Raw genomic sequence first — 24,541 nt, forward strand, 5'->3', positions numbered from 1 at the left:
TCTTCAGGAGGAACAACATTATCACCACTTTTATGAAATATGTTGTGTATACTGCTGTCTGTTTGCAATGCCAAGTTACTTTACACATTGCATGAGCTTCAGTCTAGTGCCACCAGTCAACCAGGAAGCAATATCAACAGTGAGGCCTATTGATCAAAAGTCATATTGCTGCTACTATGTGTATAGGACTGAATTACTTACCACAAGGCATTTATACCTAAACCACATCTGTTCTTTTGACTACACATTCATTCTACCTTTTGAAGTAGAAGTCCACACCATTACAAAATATTTAGAAACCTTAGGATTATATAATTATGTTTATAACTACCAAAACAATTTCACTACAAAATCAGAGAGGAAATAAGCCTCGTCGGAGTAGTGATCTCTTTTGTGGGATGGAAGAGGGGGGGGTTGGTTTGTTCTTTTTCCCCCCACAAACCACCATTATACCTGATTATGTCTTGATTAGGCAGGTGGCTGAACTCACAGACTTTAAAGCACCTGAGAATGTAGAAAATCTGGTTTGGAGAGGATGGATGTTTGAAACCTTCTTTGGCCAGACACACACAATAGGCTTTTTACACAAGGGCTTAACAAAAGAAAGTTCACTGTGGTCTCAACATGTATTGGTGAGTTTAACTGGGTACTTATACCTTAAAATTTTAAGTTCTTAATTTCTGTCAGCACTATTTATTTATTTATTTTGTATTAAACATTATCTTTAATTTTCTTTTTTACTTTTTTAAAGTATTTAGAGAAGTATGGCACTCAACTCAAAGTCGCAGTCGCTAGTAAGATGAAGTAAATCTACTGTAGGCTATCATTGCGTGGAAGGCAGAACTGAAGGATCCGACTATATCTCAAATCCGGGCAAAATCTTCCTTTTAACATTTTTTTACGTTCACGAATATCCCATCACCTACAATATATTTAAAAGTGCATTGGTGCATTCGTCCTGATACTACATAACAGCCGATGACACAGAAACTTGTTACGGTTCTTTTCTTAAACGTGAAAATCAGCCCGCCATATGTTTGTTTTGTCTTCGTGAATTTAAATTCAGTAAATGATTAAGGTTTATCCTATAATGACAGTCTCAAGACAACTGGCACGGATACCTCGAAATAGCCTACCATAAACGTTATTCATTTTTGTACAGCTGTGCATCCGCTTCCACGCCCTGGTGATATCGGCACAATATTTAACTTCACATCTGAAGCTTTGAATTAATGAGCCAGAGAAGACACCTAGCTCCGAGACACTAAATGCATATCGCTCTCTACACATAAATCCAGATGCTAAACTGATTCCTTGTCATCTTGTGGGCAGTTAGTTGGGTCCGGAGAACGCCTTCCGTAACCTAGTTCGTTTGCAAGAGCGCACGCAGTCAGCTGCGGACTTGGAACGTTTTCTTATTCCTACAAAGAAGCCAAACCACGTAAAGACATTCGTCGGGTGACAGCGAGTCTACTCAGTAAAAACAAAAGGAAGCGCGATGAGAGCCATTTCTCTCTATTCCACGTGCTCTCAGACACCAAGGCTAACTGCAATTTTAGAGTCTTTCTTGCCACGAAATTATCGGCAGCATTACTTTCCTTGGAGACTTCCTGGGATGTAGAGAGCCAGCATCGAGACGTTAGAGAGAAGCACTGTGTGATGTTCTGTTGGATCGTCGTACTTTCTACTGAATTTGAATACAGCCCTTTAAACTGCACCAATTGTGGTTTAACCACAGGATACCATGATGTACGAAGTGGAGTTCACGAAGAACAGGCGTTGTAAGATTTATTCAAGATGTGTGCACGTTCTAACCGGTGTGACTTTTTGATTTGTGCTGGTGGTGCTATAAGCATATGCGGTGTATAGTTCTAAACCGATTAACTCGAGCAGAAGGGGATATTGCTTTAAACGACTGACAAAAGAGACACGATATTTACCTACCCCATTTCAGCTTATATGCTGATTTTTGCATCTGGAAAGGTCAGTATTGCCCTTCTTAATGCTCCTTGATGATCTTTTAATGTTTGCATTGAATATCGAGGTCTACACCTGAGTTAGCCGCGCTTGTTTTCCTGATAGTTGGTCAGTAACCTAGAATGTGGAGCAAATTGCAGATACAGATAAATACAGATAAACAATTAATATGAACGGAAATATACGCATTGAAAGATGGGATTTCAGATACTGCTAGAGTGATTTTGTGTCTCCATACGGCGGGATGTCTATATTGAAAGCCTGTTGTCATTAAAAGTTATTGAGACAAGTTTAGAAACAGCAGGTGTACTGTTATTATACAAATGTATGTTAGTTTATTCATTTGTATTCCTGTAGTAGACTTCAGGTTACTTTGTTTCATTGGTCGCTTTCAAAGGGTATTGGAATGAAAAACAACGTTGTAGCAACGTTTGTTTTGCCATCCCAAACCACAACTTGTCGGCAATATAGTAAATCGGTCCGGATCACAGTTTTCTCAGGAAACGTGTTATGTCCGACCCCAACTAAGTCATAAATTATGCAACTTCCCACTACCTAAACCATGTGTATATACTTTAAAATAATATCGCTGTCTCCTGGAAATGAGTTAGGCTTCAATGTTTTAAAAAAATTAATAAACTACTAAATAAAAATCAACTGCCATGAAAATTATTTTTGAGGCAGATTGTTATTTTGTACACTACATCGAGACACCATCTAAACTAAAGCTTATAGTGGACCTGGAGCTCACAAAACAAAATTGTACGAACAGTGAATTATCCGCAAAGCCCTTACTTCTCTCTCACAAAAGCATGTCCTAAGTTTGAAAATAATGAATAGTGCCTACTGTTCTTTTATTTGCCCCATCAGGAGTAAATATGAATTCCCATCACTGAACTGTGAATCATTTCTGATTGTACAAGACAGAGCTTGGCCCCCTTTAACTCTCATAGTTTTTTATTGTAAAAAATATAGGCTATATATATAGCATTAACTGTGATGTGAAGTTTGTCTGAGCTGAACCATGTGCTGCAGATACCTCTCATTGGCTCTTCTCTCTCTTAATGTAATGTAGCCTATGTTTTACACGTGTGCATTTCTGCACATTTTTACTCAAGCAGTTAGTTGGTTCCACTTTTTATTTTAACATACTTAATTTGGACTTAATTTGGTCATTGTTAAAGTTATTTATGTTTCCAGAAATACTTCTTAGACACAGAAATGTTTCAGGAGAATTAAATGTTGAAGGATTAATGATACAGCAAACTAACTTCTCCACAATAACTGAATGAGCAGGTGAAACTCGGTGTGAACTCACTCAAGTACAATTAGGGCATATCTTTTCTCGCATTTACAATATGTAATGGGAATGAGAAGAAGCATTCTCTGTCTGACAGTCTGACAGTTTTTTAGTGAATAGGCTTCCCCACTGAACAATAGTAATGGCCAGCACAACAAAACAGCAATAAAGGAACTGATCTTATATAGCTTAGTTGTTCATCAGGCATCAATTTTCAAATTAAAGAGGGTATAATTGCCAGTTATTACTTGGGTAGATCAGGTGCCAGCTTGGATCAATATGAGTTATGTCAGAGACTGCTGGATTGTGTCCCCGTTGTCATCTATTAGGAAGCTGTTTGCCCATCCCTTCTGGTACAGGATACTAGTTATGGCTGTTCTTTCTTTGCCATTGTTTGTATTCAAAATACAGAAATATAGGAAATCCTAAAGGTTTTACAGTAGCTTCAGCACTGGCACATAGAAAGTTAAATGTTGAGCACAACAATCTGAATATTTGTTGTGTGAATGATGAATCTGTGATTACATGTTTGGTGAATGAGAGATAAACGTGCGCACTTCAAAAAGTTCTTGGCGCAAGGTGCCGAGTCATGATGTCACGCCAGAAATTCACAACTGAAATCTCACACACTTATGCTGAAAAGACAAAATAATGTATTTTTTAAATTTTGCAGCAGTTAATATTTTGACCTGTAGATCTTGTTCTGATCAACACTTATCACTGTTTTTTTTTGTTTGTTTTTGGAGCAAAACTAAGTGTGCATGTTTTCCTTTCTGGATTTACTGGTGAACCCATTTCCAGTATTAAGTAGAACATTATTAATTTAAGCCTTAACAATAGCATTTGTGGTCCGGTCTTCAGACAGGCTAATTTTAATTCATACATAATCCCCTTTAAACACAATTCACTCCACCTTTTCTTTTTAAGCATTTGCCTGACAAAACACACATCTGATCAGAACAAATCAAATAAACTGAGTGCATTTTCATGGGAGGAATGGCTTTCTAAATGTCTAGTGCAGATGTATAATCCTATGGAGTACCCTGCTGAGATTGCTACATGTTTGCTAGCACGAAGAACAAGGATTTTTATCTGCGAACTTAGTCTTCATTTTATGCTTAGGCTCTTTCCTGTCCGCTTGGTGTCTAAAAAGTATTTCCCTGAATACAAAGCCTTGGAATGATACTTGTGGGATTGACCCAATTTGTTATTGTTGACTTCTAAAGCCTGGAATTGAAAACAGATTATTTTTCCTATTCCATTACTGATACCAGTTAGACAGCTATTAAAGAGTAACCAAATATCTGGATATTCAAAAATGTCCAGAGAACAAAACAAATCTCTCATTGAGGAGTTGACTTAATTGCATTAATTCTTCTGACCTAGCAGAGCTCTGAGACGTGTAACTGGTTGTGTGGATACTGCGTGATGATACAAGGCCCTGTGGCTGGCATTGCACCAGTACTGCCCCGAAGAGAACAGGCCAGATGGCCCTGGAGTATGCACAGTTTCCACAGTACTAGCAAGGCATGAGGGTGGTCTGGCCACCTGTGTGCACTGTTGTGTGCTCGCAGTACATGCGGCTGTGGGCAAAGTACTGAATTATACTGCCGAAAATGTCAAACCTGATTTTTTTTTTTTTTTTTTTAAATGACGGGCAAAAAGAACTGTGTTTTATACCCACGTTAAAAGAAGCAAGGTATTCTGTAGTCCACAATCTGGCGATGACCTTCTGGACACGTGCTGCAAATTAGCATGCAATCTTGGGCCCGCTGTAAGCTCGGGCTGTGCGGAGCAGATCAGCACAAGCGCGCAGTGACTTCAAAGAGATAACCTCCTGTCTCCATTAGGAAGCCTGAGAGACTCAGGAAGGAAGCTTCCTCGTTTCATTCTCCCCATCTGCTCCGCCAGGGATGGGCTGTATGTTCTGTGCTCCGATCACACTGAATTATTTCTCATTTCACTATAAATAGCCCCGTCTGGTACACCTCTGCCCTCCCGGGCTGGGAATGTACGCTCTCCACGTACTCCCCAGGCAGAACATCCCACCTTGCCTCTTGATTATGCGCACAGAGAGAATCACCAATACAGGTGCTTGTACAACTGTCTCAGAAATTAAAAACAAATGGATAACGAGTGGACAAAGAAAGTAATTGCTTTTTGTTTCCAGAGTTATTACCTGATGAGCGAGTGGGATAAACTATATGTAGGTACTGTGGTATACGAATCAATGTGGCAACAATACTTCACTGAAGATGCATTAATGCATCTCACTGAAATGTGCTGGCACTGTGTTAAGCCAAGTATTTATATTTACGGACTTTTATGTAAGCATCAGAATTCAATCTGTCTTATATGGGAAATGCTATTCCATCCAGCCTTTTTAATGAGCAAAAGGTCACCTGTTAATTATTAATTTGGGATGTCAAACAATCCTCAAAAGACATTCATTTAAAATGGGTTATCCTTGAATAATATATGAACAGGATTCCCTTACCTCCAAAAGGAGAATGTTGGTTATATTTTTTAGTATTTTACTCCTACAAGACTCTGTCATTTTAGGGTGACCTTTCCTGTCATTTATTTCTATATCTTGGGTAGCACAGAAGGCGATTACAATTCATACTGTTATAGTTGCTTCTAATAGCCTCCTTAGTTCTGTGGAAATAAGCCTCTTGGGACAGTTCATACATTTTTTAGCATTAAGCTAATGGGTGTTTACTATTTGCAGAGAGAAAAGAGACCCTTGATGTATTAAAAGAGCCATGTCCTCTTCCATTATGAATCACTGTTTTGCTCACATACAGTACTTCTTCTGATTTTGGAACTGCTCATTAGTTGTACTAAAGCAGTTTTACAGAATGCATGTGTGTTTTATCTCAAAGAAAAGGTAAAGGAAGATGTGAACGGCATTATATATGTTACAGTGTGAAGCACTATAATTTAGGTTGCTGCTGTGGAATGCTTTGAAACAAAGATTTGTAGGTCTTCAGTGGAAACCACTGCCTCAGGGCAGAGAGACCCAAAAATCGTTTTTTAATGAATAGGATTTTTTTGTTTGTTTGGTTTTTGTTTTGTTTTTAGGTTTTTGTTTTATCAGTTCCTTATATTTTACTGTTATTCCCGATTTGAAATGGCCAGTCATATTTATTGGCCAGCCCGTGGCTGTAACATGCCATATCAATTTAGGACAGTGTCCTTGGAAAAAAAAAAAAAAAGCAGGAAGCCAGGCACCACTTATTTTCACTGCATTACACCAGCTGTGCAGCCATTGTATATACAGTACTTTATACAACTGTACTATGTAGTACATATGTTTTGGTATTTCAGTTCAAGACTATCAGTCTCAAAAGAAAAGCCATCATTACTTTGTAATGCAGTAAAAGCTGATTGGCAGTAGTATTGATAGAGTCTCACGCTGACTCTGAATTTGTTATGACTCTGCTTCGGTGAATTATGTACATCACTAATTACCTAACATATAGATAGAACACATCAGATTAAGGTTCTTGCTAGTATTCCAGTTTTCATGCTAAAGACTTTTTCATGGTCCTGTTAGGCGGCTGAGAGTACCTGAAAGCCATAAAATCAAGGTTCCCTTGCAGCTAAATGCAAGACGGACAAGGAAGCCTACACCACCAGTGCAATGCAATGGCAGTCAACAAAATGACTGACACTGTACCGTTCTTGATCACAGAACTATATTTGGTGTAGTACTTTAAGCCCTTAAGGAATGGAGCATGATCATTTCAGAGCATGCTTGAGCTGAGTCATAAATAGGCCAACAACTGACAGCGTAACTTGAGTGGGTGCCATTATCATCTTATATAAAACCATAGTTATGGCTTTTATTACTGAAAAGTAATGATAATGTTACTGGAGGAAGTACCTCATGAAACTGTGATGATATTGTCGGCTACACTATGGCTGGGCCATGCTGCACGTTTGTCACATAGGCTGTTTATACAATGTTCATTTTAATAACTGCCTTTCATACATCTGCTGACGTAGCTACAGTAATTTGTGAAAGTGAAACTAAGAATCTTAATCGAATACTTGTTTTGCAGTGTTTGCTGTTTTGCAGAGAATCAGCTGAGGTTATACTTGCCATTATTTGTCTGATCTGGTGCTAATAAATTAAATAGAAAATATACAAATCAACCCTATTGGCATCTTGATGCCTGTGTAGACAGAATTTGAGATGTTAACAGGTTCTCCTATTAAACTGATTGGACACATAAATATGGAGCTTGCTAAAGAACAAAGTTATGAAGCCAGTTGTGACATTTGGTGTATTAATATTGATATAAGAATGTTTCAGTTGTACTGAGAATCCATCACAGGAACTGTTAAGGACATTTATTTCATGTATTTCTTTTGAAAACTTCCTTTTCTGAGAATGCACATTTGTCTAGTAGGGAACAGATTTGATCTTTGTGTGTCTTTTTCATGAAGGAGGAAAATGTATTTCTCAGATGAGAATGGGTTTGCTTTGTCAGGGGATTAACGATTTACTCACACACGGGCAAGGTCACTGTCTGGATGCTGAAGCAGATCTCAGCGGTGTCTCAGATGGTATATGGCATTGTGCCTGGAAAACATGGTCCAGCCAAGCTCGTTACTCGGCATCCCTGTCATCAGCTTGTCAGAGCTGTAATTCTTGTCCAATGAAGGGACCGGTTGCCAGGGTATTGATCAGTTAGGCCACAAAAATTACCTCTGAGTTGATTATACCAATTTATTTTACTCAAGCCCTGTCAGTTACTAATTAGCTGATCACCTGTTCAGCCATGCCAAACACAGTCAATGTAATAAATAGGCTAGAGCAATGCATCTACCCACCCTGGCAGAAATATTAAAGGTCCAATATTATGCTGTTTTTCAGCAATTTTATGTTGTTCGACAAGGCATACCAAACATGTTGGTAAACTATTGCAATAAATGTTTTAAAAATATAATTTAGTTTCTTACCCCTAGAGCCGAACAGGCCATTTTAGGTGGATGTTTCACTTTCTTTTTTTTTCCATATGCTCTGCGTTGATTTGTTCGCTGACCGGGAATGGGACGAGCACCCCTCCCATCTCCTCCCAATCCAGAAAAGTGAGCTAATATGGTGTCCGTAAAACAACTGGTCCATTCATAATTACCCTGTGCGGTCATAGATGGTAAATCACAAAATGGTGGGCATTACCTCATTCTTAGAAGAAGCTGACCAAGGGCAGTTTTATGTGAATGACATTGTTAAAAATGATTGGCTGTTTTCAGCCAGGCCAGTTGTGAGGTAGAATCTGGGGACAGTTGTGAACAGACTGTTTAGGCTGGCAATTATTTATCTTATACAACAACTAAAAATGTGAAGTAGAACAGAGTTCATATTTTACCAGCACACAGTATCATGCCACACTGCACAATCAATGCCAAAACTGAGTAAACATTGATTTCTATGATATGGGACCTTTAAAATGGGCCAGCCAATTTGTTGAGTACACATTGTGTAATTTGAGTATATATGGATAATGTAAATTAATAAACAGTATTGAATTTATTGCCACAAATCTGTATGCACGTGGAATTTTTTAGCCTATGTTAAAACTGTTGTTTGAGATGTATGAAATAAATGAGAATATTTTGATGTTACATCTTCCAAATACAAGAGGGTGAGATTAGACGAATAGACGGATCCAAAGTTCACAAAATTCCATGTGAGCAAAGCTAGGCTACTACTGGTGGTGTTGAATGAAGCTAAATAATTGTAGTAAACATAAAACAAATACTGAGAATGTAAAATGAATGTAGTGTAAAGTTGATTTCCTTGATGATGAACTTTTCCTCAACATTTCCTTTAACAAGTCCAATTAGTCTTCACTTCAGGACCTGTGTAAAATAAGAAGTTTGGGTCTGGGAATATCTTAATATGGACATAACTGTTTAATAATTGCAGGTGCCTGTCCAGGTCAAATGATCTCTGTCCGTGGTGCTGAACCTCTGCTGTTAGCATTCAAGTTTGTGTCAGAGATGCATTAAGAACGCAGTCCTGCATTGCAGCCCAGCATTTTGCCAACATATCAAATAACAGTTGACCTGCAGTAATTGGGGCTGAAACCTGAAAAACAAATATGTGGGAATGCTGTCTGTGCCAGGAATTTCCTTCCCTGCTGTTCTTCATGTCTTGCAAGGTTTATCTCCATTCAGATGGAGCTAGCAATGCAGTGTATTGCTCCTGAGGACATTCAGGTAATTTGTGACTTTTAAGAGCATCACAAGTTTCCTTCTCTGTGATTATTGCCATGGTTCTTTGGACTTAAATAGCTAGAATGTGCCATTTACTTGCAGTGTTTCTTAAAGCACTTTCTCCAAAGAGACTTTATCGCTTAAATTGTCTACCAAGAACTGAATATTTGAGGGCTGGTAATGAATGCATGCATGTCCATTAAAGTAATCATTTTTGCCTTTTTAAACAAAATAAGTACTTTCAAAACTATATGGCCCTACAAAAAGGTATTTTAGAGAATAGTTTCCTAGTAAAAGCCTATATAGATGATGAGCAGCAGATGTAGTTTCCAAGGTTTGTGCCAGTGAGATTTTGATCAGTCATCTGTCATATGGAATCTACCAATCACGCTTAGACATGACACCAAAAACAACTACAAATAAAATATCAAAAAGTGTAAACCTCTTTCCTCAGTAAAGCTGTTGACCTTAGTGAAACTCCACCATTTTCACAGAATAGACACTCTTACAGCATGCTACTACCACCACAGTCTCTCAGAGCCAAAGCACAGACATATAGTACTTAAAGCAGCCATTCCCAGTCATTATTAAAAGGTTCTGAATAAAAAATGACCTCTCACTCCAGTCTGATCCCATATCAGCAGTTACCTAGTGAAACCTTTCCTCAGAACACTAGGCACACTTAGGATTGAAGGAGCATTTTGAGATGCAGCCTCTATTCATTATCAGCCGTTCTGTAAAGATCTGCTGAGGCAGCATTTGTGAAGCAGCTTTCAAATGTTCTCTTCTGGATTTTATTCACTGTGTTCTTGTGTGCACCGTGTTCCAGCGAAAAAAAGAGTAAGGCCTAAGACTGCTCATTTTCCTATCTTTGAGAAGGTTATTGTGAAGTGCAGCTATAAGGATTAAACGAAAAGCCATAGATTGCCTGAGTATATTCACTCTTCAGATCGCCAGGCAATTAATACTAATTGTCAGTTAAAAGAAAAAAAATAAAGGCACACACTCACACAGACATCTGGACAAAATAATGGAAACAGAAAACAATATATAAATATAAAGTACACACATAGGGTCTGGACAAAATAATGGAAACAGCAAACAATATATAAATATAAAGTAACTGATAAGGAGTAGCATTCAATCCTTCATGGAATGCTGCCATACACATTCTTAACTGCATTTAAGGGAGATATTGGACCATTCTTTAAGAAGGAAAGCCACCAATTCTTTGCAGTATGAAAGCAGTGGAAAATGTACTTCCTGTTTTGTGCTTCAGAATATCCCATAAAGTTTCACTGACGTTTGAATCTGGCGTGGAGCCATGGAAGGTGTTTGACTGCATCCTGGCTTTCATGAGTCTAGGTTTGTTTTTGTGCTTCATACACCAGGTTATGTGTCTTTGTGAATTAGCCTTGGAATGGTGACCGTGCCCTTAAATACTAGCTTTATTAAGCTCACAGTGTACACTTTTTGATGAGACTGGGTCACAAAAGTGTAATTTTTGGTAATGTAGTTTTTAGCAACTATCCGGTTAAGTGTCCATCTGTCTCTGTGAGTTTTGACTTGCAACAACTGTTCCTATTTGCCAATGCAGGTTATTCATGTTTTCCATTGTTTTAGCAGTTTTTGTGACCAATGAACCTGTAATTCAGGCAAAACCTGTAATTCCGGGAATTCAGGCCTCTGTGGCAACTGTGGGCCTTTTAGTGTCCTCGTTTGGAAGTGCTGATAACCAGATCTTTTTTATTGCTGATGCATATTGTTAACTGCCATATAATGTAATATGTGTCACTTGTGTAGCTACCTTAGTAATTGTGATTTAGTATTTTAGAAGTCATTTTTCATGCCATGTTTCCATTATTATGTCCAAGACCTGTAAATATAAAACATAATTGAATATAAAAGTGCTAATTATATGGGCCAATGAATGGGCCAATGAAAGGCACATACAATCCGTTTTTCCATTAACTGACTAGTATAATACCACAATTCCCTGGAGGCCCTGCAGATATAATTCTTTTTTCAACTATGTTTTACTGTAAGTGTAATGTTTGCATTTGCCGAAAAAGACAGGAAATGAAATTGATCAGCCCTAATGCAGCCTGCTCTCCATCAAGGTGTATATATGTCTACTATACTTCAAACAACATGTACTCACCACTGGGAAGATTGCTTAAGTTTCAAATCTGCTCTCAAAGAGCCTAATTCATACTCTTAGAATACTCTGCACAATGTATTGTCAATTTTGGGTATTAAAGCTGATTTTGCACTTTTATAAAGCATGCTTCATTTCCAGCATGCCCATGTGTCCTATTTGGGACCACTTTTCTTGTATCACTCTTCGTGAGCTTATCCATAAACTGTGTCGGTATATATCACACAGTTTTTAAACTACTGTGATAAATTGATAGATCCTGCATTAGAGTGTATATTATAGAGTGTAGAGTATGTATTGCCATGATCTCTAAGGATATGAATCTAATTTTCAACTCATAACTCCCAGTCACATAGTTACTACATCATTACATCATAATACTAGTCATATGGTTCAGTTGGTAGAGCTTTATGCTAACAACACAAAGGTACTAGTGGGTTTGAACCGGGGACTATAGTACATACACTGAAAAATATATATACTCTATACAAAAATCGCTATTTGGGGAGCCCATGCTGATTCTATTCCACCTGTCAAAATGGCATTAAGATTGGTTTGCAAATGGCGGAGATAGCGAGGTTCAACAATCGTTGTTTTACATGGGAGAGCTGGCCAACGTAATACACTATGGAAAAATTTCAGTCAAGGGCATCTACCTGTACAAGTCAAACACTGCTGAGATTTGGTCAGTGGAAATAGATTGCTCTCATCTTTATAGATGGGCAAAGGGACCAAGGTTAAACAGATCATGCAAATTTAAGTTCCAGTGTACATGCACATTTTAACCTTAAATTTAATTTTCAATTCATTTTTTTCAGTTATGTATTAAGCTTTATTGAAGTATTATTGAATGTAAAAGCTGGAAAAAAACAAGAGAAAAACCACAAATAACACACCTACTGTATCAACGTAGTTAATGAAACATGAACGCTAAATGAAAAAAATGTGGCTTAAAATATGCATACAATATGCATACTTTCCCTCATGAAGCAGAATATTTCTGAGGTGTTAGAAATGCTTTTCCAGAGACCCTTTCACACACCAAGGCTGAGAATACACGTGTCCTGAATTCAATCAAAATTTATCTTAAAGGTGCAGCATAGCAAGTTTTCATCCTTGTGGCAACAGATGAGAAGTTCCTCAAAATTCAAATGAATCTCAAAATACTACTGACATGACAGAAGTATTGAGAAAACACACATTGAGAATGCCAATATTATTTGGTAACTCGAACCCTAAGCCATGTTGGTATTCTGGTACACCTAGTGAGTGATACACGTACAGTAACCGGACAGCCTGTATCTTTCTGAAATAAGAATATGTTATTATTATCTTAAGACCATTTGGCAGGTTAATATTCTCTCTGATTTCTGAACTCTCAAAAACTTAGCCGTTGAACATAAAAATGAACTCTGTGAAAGTTAAAGATAAATGTTGGTTGAATTCAGTTCACCATATCTGGATACTGTGTTTCCTGGTTTGATGCTGCCATTTTTGACTGTCACACAGTACTGTCACCCTCTGCACCTGGCAAACATTTTCCTCTTTGGATTTCTCACAGGTCTTTCTTCAGGTCTTTGAGAACTTTATCTTCCACATTTTGTAACGGAACCATGTCAGAATTCAGAATTAGATTTATTAACAAGACATGACATCAGCAGGAAAATGGAGGGTGTGCAGCTCAGAGGAAGTTCTGAATGAAGGACTTTTGTCCTCAAAGGGATGTGACACAATGTGCATACCCCCAAATGTCAGGTACATGGAGTATCAATATTGTTTTGGGATGGGTATGCGTTGGCTCCAGGGGGATTGGTGGGGGGGGGGCGGTTATTAAGAGGGGTGAGGACAGCATGATAAGCCGAAGCTGAGGGTGTGTGTCACGCTCCAGTGCGGCCCCAGATTTCATTTGCACTGTCACAACAAGGGGAATGCGCCAGGTCTGTGGACGTGAAGCGGAGAGTGAACACGAGAATGATGAGTTATCTGTCCGCTCTTATTATCCAGACCTCCCGCCAGGCTCCGAGCCGGGGGAACCTGTGGTGCTTTGTGCAGGAGTCCTGCGGAGGGCGGCGTCACAGTGGCTCTCAAAGAACCTCGCTTGTTCTCTTATACTGTACCTGACGCTCTCTGACTGCCTCATTAAAAAAAGAACCTTGACTTGAGCCGCCTTATCACTGGGCTGCAGCATTTCCGGTTGCAGCAGTTGTTGCAGTTAGCACTGTAACTCTTCCTGTAGAACAGTTCAGCTGGGGAATAGTTATGTTGACTTCTGGCAGTCGTATGCATCCATATTTCACAAAGGCTTGTCCTTATGTAAGGCGAATGCTGTGCTACAAGGTCTGGGTCAATGGCAGTTGAAATGACTGCAATCAATAGAACATAAAATGCACGATCCCAAGCATATTATGATTATGCTTTTGAGCCATTACAAAATGTTTACCATCATACCGTGTGGTCAGCATAAAAGACTTGGCAAGGCTTACTTGCAGTTGGCATATAATTAAATCTTTTCCTTTTTTTAAAATCCATGGGATAGTGACCCAACAGGGTCACAGTGACCGCTCAGCAGGAGCCTATCAATGGCTGCCCTGAGGAGGGAGTTAACCCAGGCACACAGTGGTGCGTGGCCCAGCGTGAGGCACGCTGTCCTCTACTACACTGTCCTGTCCCTGTCAGAGCCTGAGCAACTGGCCAGATCATACCAGGCCTGCTGAGGGAAGCAGGCACAGGGGAAGTCGCTGTCATTTCTAGCCATTTACTTCTCCCTCTCTTCCTCGCTGGCCATGCTTCTCTGTTTCCACCCTTTCCTTTTCTGTCTTCCCCCTCTCTTTCTCTCTGGCCAAGCTTCTGTCTCCACCCTTTCTTTTTCTCTGTCTCCCTCCTCTCTTTCTCTCTGGCCATGTTTCTCTGTCTCCACCCTTCCCTCTGCATCTCCACCTGCAAAGCTCTGCGGTGTTGTCCGCCCTGGCGAGCTGCAGATAGCATATGCGCCCTCTGTGGCCAGCAGTCAGTCAACACCTCTTTACTTTTGGATAACGATTAAATGGAAGTGTTAGTGGTTTGGTGACTTCAGTCATTGCTAAAATTCACTTGTCTAACTGTGAAAAATGCTTATAACAACAGTAGCAACACAAGCATCAGAGAAATTTGAGTTGAAGACGTATGATATGTACAGGACTGTCTCTTCTCTACCATGGCCATACACGATTCCTTCACGTCTGTGAGAGTACTCTAATAGTATTATGTTTTTTTTAATGATGCTGATGATAGGTAAAGGAGTAACAATTCTCCGATGTCAGCTACAGCATAAGCACTCTGATGTTCACATGAAGTGGACGTGACATGGTGGCATTTACCTCTCCGCAGCGCTTCACTTTAGTCTCTCTCACCCAGGTGTAACATTATAAAATATATACTGAGTTTAGTGTCAAAGATTTTAAAGATCCATATCATATAGAAGCGTTATGCACAGTTCTGTGACTCCACACAGCAGTATGCAGTGGTATTGTATTTTTTTAAAAAGATGTTGTAGTTGGTGTGATCTGTAAAAACTAAGGCAGAAACAGACCTTGACGCTGCACCAAATAATTCATGGGAACAGACACTCTGGAAACCTGGGAATTCTACATGTATCAAGGAATATAAATATTTAATAGTCCCTCCTGGTAAATCTTTTATTTTTTTTAAAAGCTGTGTTTTAATGAAAGATTTGGCTATCTGAACTGGGCTGTCTTGTTCTTTAAGGTAAGTTGTTTTGAACTATCTGGCATCATGTTGCCAGTCAATTTCAAAAAGACAGCTTTGGAATAGGGGTCGTGGTGTTGAGAGTGAGGGGACACCATCAATGACAGGCGTGAAAATTATGAAATATGCTGAGTAATGAAGGGTTTATGTGTGGAAGTAATATTGATGTCGAAGATGTTGCAGAGCACTGTTTTTTATATCATAAATTACAGCATGGTCCAACAGACATGGATTTGCCTTTAGCAGTGTATATCTTTATCTTTGGACATGGTTTAATTTTAACGGTTCATTTAATGAACTTCTTGACTCCTTTTAGGTTGTGTTTATCTGTAAAGTGCGTGTATCCATAACAGCAAGTACTGTATAAGGTTCTATTTATGGAACAACAACAAAACAAGGACTTTTTTTCAATTGAATCTTGATTCACTCTAATTAACTGTAAAGTTTAAAAAGTTTTTCCCCCACTGTAAAATTTTTAAAGCATGTTTAGTTTTGTATGTGCTCAAACGTGTATTCTCTAGGACAAATGCAACAATGAGGTGTTTCTTTGAATGTACTACAACACCGTTACTAGCAAATATGTTTCTGACATAGCTGGGAGCACTATCTGGAGATAGCTACATCCAATATTTGAAGCAATTACCCTTCAAAACAAGAATAGTTTATGTTACAATTAAGAGCTAAATGCTATAATATGCTAGTGAAATGCTGAGAATTGACAGAAGCTATCCTAATACATAAACATTTGCTTTATCCTTTTGAGATACAACCAGCTAACAATACCCAATTCACTATACCCTCTCCAGAAATGTGAGTCCCTGCTGTGCAGAATCAGAACACATTACCCTTGACAAGCTACCACGATAACGTCTAGTATGGTGTTTACATTTGAGAGTCTGAGACAAAATGAAATATTTTTGAGAGGTATGTAAGAATTGTGAATCTGATGTTCAACACAGGGTTTGAAAATGATTAATGGGAAGCCAATTCTTCTCTACAGGGAGTCCCTCTCTCCATCCATAATAAATATTTGCAATATTAACTGAGAATATTTTTTTTCTTTGTGCTTCACACTCCATGAAAATGAACCCTATTCTTAAAGTTCACGTGTGCTCTCATGACACATCAGAGTACTGATAATTTTTTCTGCATTCTGATATGTAGCAGCATGGGATTAAACACACTGAACAGAATGATAAATGATGAGTTTCTCAAACATTGTTAAAATACTTTTTCTGTTGGTTTCCCTGGTGTTTATTTGATCCACATGTAGAGACATAGTTACCACGACAGTGACTACTCTGTGAATTCTATTCTGAGGGTGCAAAAAGGTGTCTCGGTGGTCACACCTAGGTGGTTTTGTTATTATTTTAACATTGGTGCACCTGGCAAAAAAGGTTTTGCACATATCACATTTCCTCTTTTATCTGAATATTTACTTAGTGTAAGTGACAGGGGCTGGATCATTTATATGAGGATCTGAATTAATGGTGCACAGTCATATTTTCATTGCCGTACTCAGCCGCCAGGTCAGATATGTAAGGTGCTTGCTACATAAATGTGACATAGGATTGAAATACGCAAACACTTATCATGGAGTGATTATATGATCCATCGACTCTGTGAAAGGAATTCACGCATGGATATAATAACAACACTTTATAAATTGCAGTATATTAGTTTTACAACTGGTTTTATGTGCTTATGTTTTATGAATCTTTCAAAGATGGCATAATGTGTATATTAGTAAGCATATTACTGTAAATAGAACATACCAAAAGTTATACAGATAGAGTAGTACAATAAAAGGTAATAATATCATTATTAATTTTCCACTCCCTAGACATCAATCAGTCGCCTTTCATCATGTCATTTTGCAATTGGATCACTGTAATCTATCATACTTTACATTTTCTAGTAAGATAATTAGTTTTGCTATATGTAGGTTTGTTACAGCATGTGTGAAATTAATAAAAATATATTAAACTTTATTATTGACCAAATAATTCATTTTATTCACCTTTTATTTTGAATATTTGGAGCAGCTGCTCCACAGGTTTTAAGGGGTGTAGTCTGTGTGCTTGGTAGTTTGTTGCACAACACATTAATGATTAATAATTAATGCTTTGAATACCTTTTAGATTTTAAGGGGAAATGTTCCATCAGGGATTAGAAATTGTTATGTACCTCCCAGGTTCGATAATTTAATAATTATTGTGTTGCCTGACACATAAATACAGTAAGCTTGCAGTGTTTTGTTAAATATGAAAATTAATAGTGCAGTAACTATAGTACTATACAATACAGTATTGTATCATACAATATTAATGCATTTCATTGTTTTGTATTAGCCAGTGCAGCAAAATGCTTAATAATTTTCCAGATCTAGAAATATCTGCCCTTGTGATGACTTGTGCTCTAAGTGATTATGGACAATGCAAAACTAAAGGTGAAATTCTGAATTCTGAACCGCTGTGCAAATATTTAAAAAACGATCCCGTTTGTTCAGTCAGAAGTAATAATTTGAAGGAAAAAATGGCCTCTAAGAAGAAAGGACAGAGAAAGAGAGAGAGTCATCAATCTACTGTCATTTTGCTTGCTGGTTCTCTTTTGGCAACTGTTTAAGAGGGTTTGTCAGATGGTTTAACAGAACTGTGAACAAACCATCACTGCCAGTAGTCAAACTCTGTGTAATATTAGCTGTCAGTCTTTCTTTTAACATGACAAAATAAGCTGTGCAATATTTTAACCCAGAGGTCTTGTAGTATCACTTTTAAAAAACACAGGTGCTAAAAAATGTCAAACCTTCAGTTATCTGTGAGCTATTATTTGCTGACTTCTCAACTGCAATGCTTTTTACAGCAAAATGATAGATGATGGTTTTTATTTTGCTCATTATAATCTCTCACTGAAATAGCCTCTTCACAAAAGTCTGTATGTAGCGAGCTCTTTCTTTTGCTCTCTCTGTTTCTGTCTCTCTCTCTCTCTCTCTCTCTTTGATTTGATCATGGCATTATAGTGAAACTGATGAGGAAAAAGGCTCTTCTATTTTTCATAAATATTGCATGGAACTATGTTATGTTCATGATCTCAGATAGGTCAGGGGGAGGTGAGCCTTCTGCTTTGCAGTGAAGTGCCATCTTTTTTTTAATGCCCTCTCTGGGAAAGCAATCAGTGGCAGCGCTCTTATGAGTGATTCCACTCAAATTTATTGTGAAAGGAGCTAAAGTTTTATCCTACTGCTTCAGGGGGAGTGTAACTCTAAATGTAGCTTGTGATGGGGATGGCTGCCGGCCAAGAATTTGTAATTTAGGAGTATTCCCATCCTAGTGTCGGCGCTGACCTTGGAACTTCAACCCAGGACATTTCCTAAACTTGCAGACACAATTTAAATCAGATAGGACTGCCATTAATGCCAAGGTTACCAGCACTGGCACTGCGGCTCTGAAATCTATGAACAGCTTACATTTGCCATCTGCTGGCTGCAAATAATTTATACTGAGACCTGTAATATGATTCATGCTGTGTATCTCATACGATAACATAAGGGTTAGCTTGGCATTTCTTATTGTCTTTCTGAGTAGTTTATGGCTCAACAGGATGTGAAGACATTTTTTTTCATGCAAGTTAACATGGTTCCCAACATCATGTGATGCTCTCATCATAAATCATACAAGCTATATAACAGTTATTGCTGACTCCTGTGTCTGTGTCTGTGTGATAGATGGTAAAGGAAGATGTGATGTGTTGTGCACATAAAGATGTTGAATCTCAAAGGGTGGAGTCTGTCTCTCTCTTAGTCACGATCGGCCCTCAAGCACTTCTGCCATCATTTATAACCCCCGGGTTCTGGCATTTTTGATAACCTGAGAGTGAAACAAGTTCACCTACCCATTAAATTGATACTGTTAACTTCTAACCACATACACTTAATTAGACCATAAAAGCTGAAATCATGGTAAAATGCTATAAAGGGGTATTGCCACCTTTTTTTGTAAGCACTGGGCTTAAAGAGGCCATATTTTTTTCTTTTAAAAAAAAAATCAGCTCATGTTATAAGATCTGTTTTACTGCATGGTAATACATGAAAATCTATAAATCTTACCAAGGGGAATAATAGATCATTTTCACATCTAAATCCATCTGGTTTATTTTGTGAAAAAAATCAATGAAAGAGATGAGCTTGGTCACAAATGATTTATGCCTCAAAATCCAAGGGGAAAGTATTTGCAATTATTTTTAAATCAGTTCTTCTCTCTTACAAATTGGGATATGGAGAAAACAGTATCATGACATAACATGAAAGTAGACTTCAAAAAGCAATTTGATAACACCAATGCTTTCAATTACCACTCCATATTAGAATGGATTGGTTATATTTCAACCCTTCATTTTAATTAAAACGAGTAAGAAAAAGTATCTTTTGCATTGCTGAATTTTCAGTTTATATCAGTTTAATCATTAGAGTTCTGAATATTGTAATTTTTGTTTTCATTTCTATTTATTAAAAAAAAAACAAATACTGTTAGTGTTACTTTACCTTCCAGTACACACGATTAGAAAAAAAAGGAAGGTATAAATCATAACTGTTGATGTGTTGAATATAGAGCACACCTGGTGTGATCACTCAGCCTGGGAAATATCTGAGGGCTGCTAACCATATATTTTCAACCAAGTGGGTTATACCTCTTATAATAAGAGGAATAAGAGAAGATGGATAAGAAGGTGGCTGGCTAGTTCAAATAATCTTTCTGTGCTTCAAATGTAGATTAATATTATTTTTCTGTCAAAACTTTCATCCAATCTCCATACACCTTCAAATGCTTAATGCAATATGTGAAATAAAAATGTAAGCTCAGTAAGGCTAATTGAGTGAGGCTAAATGATCAATTTTGGCCAGCTAAATGTGCATCAATGATGAAAATGTCAGGAAACCATTTCTGTGATTGTCCTGCATGTTCTGGAATAACAAGAAAACAGCCATCCCACAGAGGAGCTGCAGGCACACAAACACACGCACACATACACACGCACGCACACACACACACACACACACACACACACACACACACACACACACCTGACCTTTTTACATAAACAATACGGCAATAAATGTGACACACCGGTCATAAAAACATTCTCCCCAAAGTCCTGTTTACCACAGCCTAGTTTGATCATCTGAATACAGATCTGACTGGAGGAAGTAAATATAATTTACAATCATGAGTTTTGATGGCTTGGGGAATTCTACTCATTCTGCATGCAATTATTGCAATGATGGAAGTTTTTTAGCGTACCAAAAGGTAGAGCTATATATTTCCAAATTATATTATATTATATTATATTATATTATATTATATTATATTATATTATAGAATTGCAGACATGAAAGCCATTATAATTGAGTATGCACTCGCATATTTTGAAACAGAGATGGGAAATGAATACTGTGAATTGAGCATGCTGTATTAGAGGTGTGGTTGAAGTTCTGAATCACTCAGTGGCTCCGAAATGGGACATGCCAAGCTTTGGCCCCTAGGTTAGAAGAGCCTCTGAGTGCAAGCTATCTCTGCTATCCTGGATAAAAACAGAACATTTCCACAACTAGTCAGATTCCCATTTTGTTGTGTGGTAACGTTACGAAGGGGCGAGAGAATGTTCCCCATACAGATTTAGCACATTTCATTATTCTAAACGATTTCTGTCACAGCCAAAGAAAATCTACAAGGCATGTTGCATACGCTGTTGCTGGCAACATCCCCCTGATGGTTAGCTTGTTGGAACGACAAAGCATTATAGAGTATACTTGAGAAAACAAGTTCAGAAGAATGTTCTGAATTAATATATTGGCAAATACTGGAAAATATTTAACATTTACAATATTCTTTACCAAAATGAACATGGATGACCATCCACAATTCATATTTTTAAACTTGAATAATAAGTCCACAAGCTCAATAAACATTGGTCCTGTAATGTTCCTTGCTACCTAGGGAATGCTTGAAGGATACCCAGGAAATTAGACAGATGCATGTGCTTGGAATGTCTTAACATAACTAACATTCTGGGAATGTTCTGAGAATCAAAAAATACCTGTAATCTCAACAGTCAGATATAGCTGAGTCTGCAGTTGGTTGCAGGTTGGTTTTTCAAATACTTACGTTTTGTACAATGGAAAGGATATAATCAGTTTGCCATCTTTAATGAATCATTGTCAAGAATAGTAAGAGCATTAACAACATATTAACAGTAATGAGATGAAATTACTAAAACACTGTCAAAGAGAGTCATACTGTACCATTGCCTGGGAGACATGCAAGACTCCCCAAACAATTATTTTCTATCCCCTTAATTACCCAGACTGGTGTCTGTTTCAGATCCCTTTCCCTGTAAAACAGTGTTACCTGACTAGTTAAGCACCTTCACAGATGGACCCACCTACTGACAATAGGCACAGGACAAAAGATCAAAAGATTGGCTTATTACTCGTCTGCTCCCACCGAAGGCAAAGTTGTTTTGGGAGGGAGTGGTAAAAGATAGGAAGTTAAAAAGCAAAGATAAACAGGTACTACATGTATACATCACAGGTGGATGAAAATCACTGTTACCTTCCTTGCAGGTGTTAAAATTGGAAGAACTGAATTCCATCCATACAAGTTCATCCTTTGTGGAGTGAATAGGACTCATGTTGGCCAGTGTGACTGAAGTCACCACTGACTTTGTCCCTCTCAACAACACATTGAGTGTAAGCAGGCTACCTGCTGGCTTCAATGAGAGAAATGCCTCTATTCCCATCTGTACTGCAGAAATAGTCTCTGGATTGCAGGGAAGTGCCCCAGAGGAGTGCACATGCTTCAGCTGCAATGCTTCCTGTCGGGGTTGAGTGGTAGAGTGGTACTGTAACTCCAGAAGCACATTTGGAGATTCCAAAAAAGAGAAAAAAAATAGAAATCTATTTCTTGTACCGACAAACTTGATTTGGAAAACATTTGCACGCATTTGTCACAGTTCATTTAGAAAGTTATTGTATCAAATATCCATTATATTTCATTTTTGAACCCACTGACAATACTGTTTGTTTCTCCTGGAAAGTACAAACAGCGCTATGTCATGCATAGTCAGGCTTAGTTTTGGGTTTTGAGATGTCTACTGCAGGAGGCTTGATCTGTCTCTGAAATGAACCATTTCTCAAAATTGGATGAAATTCCTAAAACAGAAATGTAAAATGTTTGTTTAAATGTTTAAATGCCAAGATTACTCACCATCTTGTCTGATATAAGGCTGCACCAACATATTTGTGTAGGAGGACTGAATTACAATTAGGATACGCTAGGCAGATAAGATTGGCTTCAATTTTGGACATGTACAGCAGAAGCTGCCTTAAATGAACAAATTTGCATAATTGCAACTGTCCACCTGAACTACTGTACAAAACAATCAAAGCAAACAATGACTGATGGAAAATAAGGACATGAAAATAGCATATGATAATAACACTCAAGTATTCATGTAACAAATTGTCTATAACAAATATTGCAGATTTTTTTATCCATATTTCAAAATAAAAGGTATTCAGTCAACTCAGCTTTTCAGTTTCAGGTTGTAACTAACAATTATGGTTTTTATATTTTATATGAAGGCAGGATTGGACAGAAAGCACACTTGAAAACCTACCAAAAGGTTTGTTTAGTTTACCATGTTTCCTAATCAGGTGTGCTGGTTCAGTGGTGGGAATGGCAGACCCTTTGAAGTAATGTTGCGTTGGCAACTGAAGAAAACAAATGCAGCTTTATTTTTTTAAACTTGAAGTGGAAGTGGATATCCAAAGGCTGTATTATTGAAAACAACTATTAAAAGGCCAACATTGTGCTTGAAAGCCTCAATGGAATAAAAAAAAAACTCAAGAGAAATATGTCCATTCAGGAAAAGGTTTTAAACCCAGTTGGCTCATAGGAAATAAATTAAGCTTTCACATTTGTTATTTGCATGCATCTAAATTGTCATTAATGTTGCATGATGGATCATTTAAAATTTGATTTGCCTGGATTGACAACATATTTGTTATGCTATGTACTAGCATTAATAAATTGTGAATGTGTATTCCAGTGGTGTCTAACAGAATCAAGTGAAATAAGTCAGGCTTCTTGTAGGCCAAAAAGGCTTCTTTACTCTAAAATTGACTGTTTTCACTGCTTGTCTTATTCTCTCTACTATTACAGTGTTTATTAAGAACAGCATTGTTTTCCCTGTTGGCTTCATTTAAGATGAAGCCACTATCTCTTATACTGTATGACCCTCTGACAATAATTAGAAATTGTATTTGAATGCACAGTTATATGACTTAGTCTAAGGTGGAATGGTTTTGCTGCTGTTTTACCATAGTGATAATCATGTTTTATTGGTACATCAAACCTTTTCAGGAAAACATTTTATAGTCTTTTAATCAATCCTGAATGATTGATCTGCATTGTACTTGCGCAAACTCAAGTAAGCAAGGAACTGCAATACCTTAGAAAAGTAGACCTGATTCTTCTTCTTACCAGAATCCAATTAGACTCCCAGCATGGACAGCAGGAAGGAGAAAATATCTTGCACTGGCAACCAGATTTATTAAGTTTTTAACATATGCCTGGAAATTGGTGGCTGGAAATAACATTCAGCAGCACTGTTTTCTGACCGCATGTCAGATGGCTATGCATGTGCGTGTGTGTGTGTGTGTGTAGGTGCATGTGTGTGCATGTGCGTGCGTGCGTGGGTGTGTGCGCGCGTGCGTGGGTGTGTGCGCGCGTGCTTGCTGTGGGGATGGCAGCAAATGAAATACATTAAATGAGGAAGAACCTCAAGCCAAAAACAAAGCGATAGTTACCAGGGAAAGCCCAAGACAGGAGTAGCACGTACACCCTTCGGGAAACAACACATTTGTGATTATGAGATCTCACCAATCTACAAGAGGATGCATGATTCTCACAGCAGATGGGGCTTGGAATTAATTCCAGAAATCATTGCTTTGAGTGCATGCAGGATTACATCCACATGTTAGAAATGTACTGTATGTATTTGTATGGATCTGAAGGCCCCATACAAAATCCCATTTGTCTACTAACATCTGCTGTTGCTGCTGACTTTGGAGT

At 38.0% G+C, this 24,541-nt stretch overlaps 1 protein-coding gene across 1 annotated transcript in view; it reads left to right on the top strand.

Annotated features, from left to right (window-relative positions):
* The first annotated feature begins 903 nt into the window (after nucleotides 1-903).
* The window catches only part of LOC118215472 (carbohydrate sulfotransferase 8-like), a 147,661-nt gene continuing 124,023 nt past the window's right edge, over nucleotides 904-24,541 (top strand). The window contains exon 1 of the mRNA XM_035396312.1: nucleotides 904-1,983. The gene's annotated coding sequence lies outside the window, so the exon portion shown is untranslated. The remainder of the gene's footprint in view (nucleotides 1,984-24,541) is intronic.

Source organism: Anguilla anguilla, chromosome 16 (assembly GCF_013347855.1).
Source record: "Anguilla anguilla isolate fAngAng1 chromosome 16, fAngAng1.pri, whole genome shotgun sequence".
Taxonomy (NCBI): Eukaryota; Metazoa; Chordata; class Actinopteri; order Anguilliformes; family Anguillidae; genus Anguilla; species Anguilla anguilla.